We start from the raw sequence: 5,692 nt of genomic DNA, 5'->3' as shown, positions 1-5,692 counted from the left end.
TGACTCTGTGGGAGGACACGTCGTATTTGTCGTGGTTCCCGCTGGTAGCAGCGTCGGCTCCATCAGGTAGGACGTGCGTCCCCTTGGAAATCCTCCCCCTGCACTCCAGCCCCTCCCGAAGCTGCCCTTGGGGTCCCTGTTGTGGGAGCAGCTCGGAGGTGAGACCACCTGCTCACGAGGGCCGTCAGGGACGGTGGAAACCTGGCGGGAGCCCAAATGGACAGGCCTACTCCACGCCGCACTCCTCAGAAAGCGGGCTCCCCACTGCGTGCAATGGGTCCATGCCTTGCTGACTCTCCTCAGGGCCCCACGCAGAGATTTTTCTAAGGGTTCCTTGAGGACGCCCAGACAACACACAGCGATCTTACAGAAGGTGGGAGTCTTTCTTCCTGCCTCTCCTCTGACCCCCCCAACTGCCCCAACACAGCCCCGATCTGTCCTCCCCCTCCATCTCCATGATGACCACCCCAGTGCCAGCCCCCAGTGCTCCATGCAGACCCCGTGAGCCCTCTCCCAGAATCCAGCCCCGTCTCCCCCTCCCCTCGTTCCCTTGTCCCCAAAGCCACGCAGATCTGTGCAGAACACACATCACACCCGTGCCCAGCCACCAGCCCCTGTCTCCAGGTCTACACCCGCCCCGGGTGTCTCTACCCTGCACGAGGGAGAGCTCTGTGCAGGGGCCCTGCTGCCCGCCCCCTTCCCTGTCACCTGTGCCCGGTTTCCCCAGCCCCGGCAGCACAGCCCTGCCTCGGCCTTTATACTCCTGTGCTCCCTGCCTGGAACATTCTGCCCCCTGCTCTCCCAGACTACCTCCTGTGACCTTCATCTCAGCCTGAATGTCCCCTCTGGTTGTGGCCCCTGACCCCTGTAGTCATCACCCTATTGGAATTCTCTGCAGAGCAGAGATTGCTATTCCTTGTGCCCTTGTTCTTGATTCCCTGGCCTTGCCCCCACTAGGACGGAAGCCCTGGGGCTCCTCGGGCCCCACCCCATGCTGCAGGACAGCGCTAAAGACATCTTCGAAGCTGCAGAGATACTCACTACATATGTGGGTGCGAATGAAAGCAAATAATACACACAGGCACACTTTGGATCAAATAGAATCATGAGTGCGCGTCCTTCTCCAAATTGCTCCTGGACCCTTTTCTGCCTGCCCTGTGCCCGAGGCTGACTCCCCTACCTGCACTCAGGCCCTCTGGGGGCTGCCTCCTTGCCCAGCAGTCCATGGAGGTCTGGATGGCAGAGGGGGGGCACTTTGCCCCATTCCTGGGACAGCCCCCCACTGGGCTCAGCAGATGCCACTTCCCTGTCCTCCCTCCAGGCCCAGGGGTGGGACCGCCTCCCCCTGTGGCTGGAGGCTGGGAGCCCCCTCCTTGGTCCTGCCCTCTTCCCTGCTGTAGCTGGGGACTGTCCCCCGGCCTCCAACTCCGCACCGTGTGGGAGAAGCGCTCCTGCCTGGGATCTTCCCTGGTCCATCGGGACACTCTGCTCTCTGTGCAGAACATCAAGGAGCCTGTCCTCTCTTTACACATTGCACACACACGTTTTTTCCTTTCAGTAATTTATTTATCTCTAAGCAATTTTTAAAATGGTCAATTCTATTTTTACATTTTCAGGTACTCATAAAACAACTACAGTAGTCTAGATTCTGCATCCTGGGGTGTGTGCGTGTGCACATGCCCACGTGCATGGGAGTGTATGCTTGTTATCAGGAGAAAACTTTGTATTTTGACTGCATACAATTCATAAATGTTAAACAACAAACAGTATCTTAAACAAAACAACAAAGGCTAAGAAGAAAAAAATGGCAGAACAAGGAAGAAATGGTTGCAAATTCCTAAGTTTTCCTATCTATAAATTTAAGACTAAACTAATGCTATGAATTTAGGACTAAAATATGAATTCAGAACTAAAATATGAACTTAGGACTAAAATGTGAATGCAGGACCAAAATTTGAATTTAAGACTAAAATTTGAATTTAGGACTAAAATTTGAATTGACGACTAAAATATGAGTTTTAGGACTAAAATTTGAATGTAGGACTACACTAACTATTTCATACAGTTTGAGTGAGATGTTGTTTTGTTTAAGGTTTTTCTCTCTCTCTTTTTTTAAGGCAATCACATTTTGTTCACATAAATACTGAGTTATTTCTGCGGAACTGTAACCCTAGTCCTAGAGCACAGAAATGGTCTTGTTTGAAAGTCTCTATGCATGTCCACGATAGAGGATGTCTTCAGTCCCAGTGGCATGAATTTCAATCCGAACACCGTACCCACAGCAGACAGTTCTAAAGCGTCCGGCAGGGAAGCTATGTCTTCATGACCATGTGGACGAAGCTCTAGTTACACAGTCCGCGATGGGGTTACACCGCTATCCTGCGGAGAGTCACTGTGGCGTCAGTTCCGAAAGAGTAGCCGTTTCACTAGAGAGAGAGCCATCAGACGTTCTTCACGGAGCTCCGCGCAGATGCTGAGCCGGGCTGTGGCGGCTCAGAGCCCCAGCTGCCCTGAGCCCGGTCACCCCTGCAGGCGACTCCGGGTCCCGGGGCCCTCACGGTGGGCCTTCCCTCCCCCCTGGGGGCCAGATGACCCCGGGGACCCCCCGACACTCCCCAGCCTGCGTGGGCTGTGGGCGGAGCAGCAGGACCCAGAGGGTCCCACAGGACAGGCCGGCAGCTGGACTCCACACCGGCTAGCATCCGCCTCAAGCGATCATTCTCTTTCCTTAGCTCCTGGAACTCCCTCTCTCTGGACGCAGCTCCCACCCAGCTCCTTGTGACTCTTTCGTGATGGAAGAGGACCAGCTTGCGATAGTAGGAGCTGCTTCTCTCCAGCTCCTTGCCCAGGTCTTGGGCCATCTTCTTGTAGAGGTTGCGTCTCTGGCACGTGAAGTTCATTTCTCTTTGCGCGCTGGCCAGTTTCTTCTTCATTTCCAAGCACTGAGCTTCCGCTTGAAACACTTTTTGGTGAAGTTGCAGGATGTATTGGTCCTGTTCATCCAGGGGGTTCTGAAGTTTCAGCTTCAGCGGCTGAATCTCCCTGTCCAGCTGTGAAGTTTCCTTCTGCAAAGAGGCTTCCTGGGTTTGCAGGCTGCGGATTTGTCGTGTCAGCTCCGCCATCTCTCGCCTTTCTGCGCACAGTCGTCTGGCTCTGTGTTGCTGTTCCCCTTCGGGACTTGGAGGGGACCGAGGGCAGCCAGCATCCTCAGGGACGCCCTTCAGATCCACTGCTGCCCGATGGGCGGGCTGATCGCCATTTCCTGCTCCCCTCTTTGGCTGGACTCCCCGGCTCCCGGCACCGGCGTGCTGTGCAGGGAGGTCAGGCGGGGGGACGGCCTGCAGCCCGGGTCCGGCCCTGGACGGGGACTGGCTGGCTTGATCTTTCGGGACCGGCTCCATGCATGCCTTCGACGGCTCCAGCCTTTCTTCCCCCTCCTTCTCCTGCCCTTTCTGCCTCCATCTCGAAACGTCTTGGTTGAGCGGTTCGGGTCCTTCTGGAAAAGGAGGGTTTTCACTCCGATCCTCCGTTCTTTTCCTCAGAAGCTGTTCTCCATCCTTCTCCGATGTTCTGAGGATGGGTTTTTCCCCAGGGACCTGGGGCAGGTCGGGAGGCTGGCTCTTCAGTGCCTTCCTCAGAGAGATGACAGTGTCCCTAAGCACCAGCCTGCTCAGGTCTGCGTTCATTGCTGACAAGCACAGGGCTTGTAACGAGGGAGGACTGGCCACCACCGCGGGCGGCCTGAGGGCGGCCTCGGCTTGTGTGCTTGGGCCACTCTCCTCACGGCGGGCTCCACACACTTCGTGGCGGGCAGAGCCCCTGTGGCCCAGCGCCTTCGCGCTTCTTCGAGTGAGTCGTCTCTTCACGAGGAGAACCAGCAGCACAGTCCATACGAGCACCGCCCAGGGCAACACGGGGAGACTCGGGCTGTGTCCCCAGCTTCCAGAAATCAGCAGCAGCGCCTCCCACAGGTGCTCCAACACCAGCTGGCAAGTGGATCCGGCGGCCGAGGGGGGGCCCTCCATGGCTGCGTCGGGCTCCACAGCTCTGTCTCCGAGCGCCAGAGTCCTGTGGCCGCAACTGACCACTCAGAACCCTGTGGAGAGTTCCACCCATGAGGTCAACGGTGCCCGGCAACCAGGGCAGAGCAGTTGGGCCGGGGGAGGGGAGGCCAGCCAGGTTCTTTTTAAATTTTTTTTAATTTAGTTCAATTAGCAAACACATAGTACATCATTAGTTTCAGATGTAGAGTTCAGCTATCATTAGTTGCATATGACACCCAGTGCTCATCACATCGGGTGCCCTCCTTAATGCCCATCACCCATTTATCTGACCCCCAACCCCACATCCCCTCCAGGATCCCTCAGTTTGTTTCCTATAGTTAAGCATCTCTTGGTTTGTCTCCCTCTCTGATTTCTTTCCTTTCAATTTTCCCTCCCTTTTATGATCGTCTGCACTGTTTCTTATATTCCACATATGAGTGAAACCATATAATTGTCTTTCTCTGACTGACTTATTTCATTCAGCATAATATCCTCTAGTTGCATCCACGTTGATGTAAATGGTATTCATAATTTATTTAAATTTCATTTGGAAACTCTTTGTCACTGGTATACAGAAATACCATATGTATCTCTATATCTACACTCTATATAGAAATATATCCAAAGAAGACATAGGAATGGCTAACAGACACATGAAAAAATGTTCAACATCATTAGCCATCAGGGAAATTCAAGTCAATACCACATTGAGATAGCACCTTACACCAGTTAGAATGGCAAGAATTGACAAGGCAAGAAACAACAAATGTTGGAGAGGATGTGGAGAAAGGGGAACCCTCTTACACTGTTGGTGGGAATACGAGTTGGTACAGCCACTTTGCAAAACAGTGTGGAGGTTCCTCAAAAAGTGAAAAATACAGCTACCCTATGACCCAGCAATTGCACTACTGGGTATTAACCCCAAAGACACAGATGTAGTGAAAAGAAGGGCCATATGCACCCCAATGTTCATAGCAGCAATGTCCACAATAGCCAAATTGTGGAAAGAGCTGAGATGCCTTTCAACAGATGAATGGCTAGAGAAGATGTGGTCCATATATACAATGGAATATTACTCAGCCATCAGAAAGGATGAATACCCACCATTTGCATCAACATGGATGGGACTGGAGGAGAATATGCTGAGTGAAATAAGTCAAGCAGAGAAAGTCAATTATCACATGGCTTCACTTATTTGTGGAACATAAGGAATAGCATGGAGGACATTAGGAGAAGGAATGGAAAAATGAAGCGGGGGAGATCGGAGGGGGAGTTGAACCGTGAGAGACCGCGGACTCTGCGAAACAAGCTGAGGGTTTTAGAGGGGAGGGGGGTGGGGGGATGGGTTAGCCTGGTGATGGGTATGAAGGAGGACACGTACCGCATGGAGCACGGGGTGTTATATGAAAACAATGAATCGTGGAACACTACATCAAAAACTAATGAAGTATGGTGACTAACATAACATTAAAATAAAATAAAATAAAATAAAAAATAAAGATGATCAAGAAATCTGGGAGGAGAGGTGGCTGCATTGGGTATCCGCAGAGTGTTCCAAAACCCATGATTCCTCCAAATGGTGCAGATGCACACAGACACCAAGCCATCAGTTGGCTCTTTATGTGACACATCAAGGAGTGAACAGAACG

Source organism: Halichoerus grypus, chromosome 1 (assembly GCF_964656455.1).
Source record: "Halichoerus grypus chromosome 1, mHalGry1.hap1.1, whole genome shotgun sequence".
Classification (NCBI taxonomy): domain Eukaryota; kingdom Metazoa; phylum Chordata; class Mammalia; order Carnivora; family Phocidae; genus Halichoerus; species Halichoerus grypus.
Note: the sequence above shows the minus strand (reverse complement) of the source record.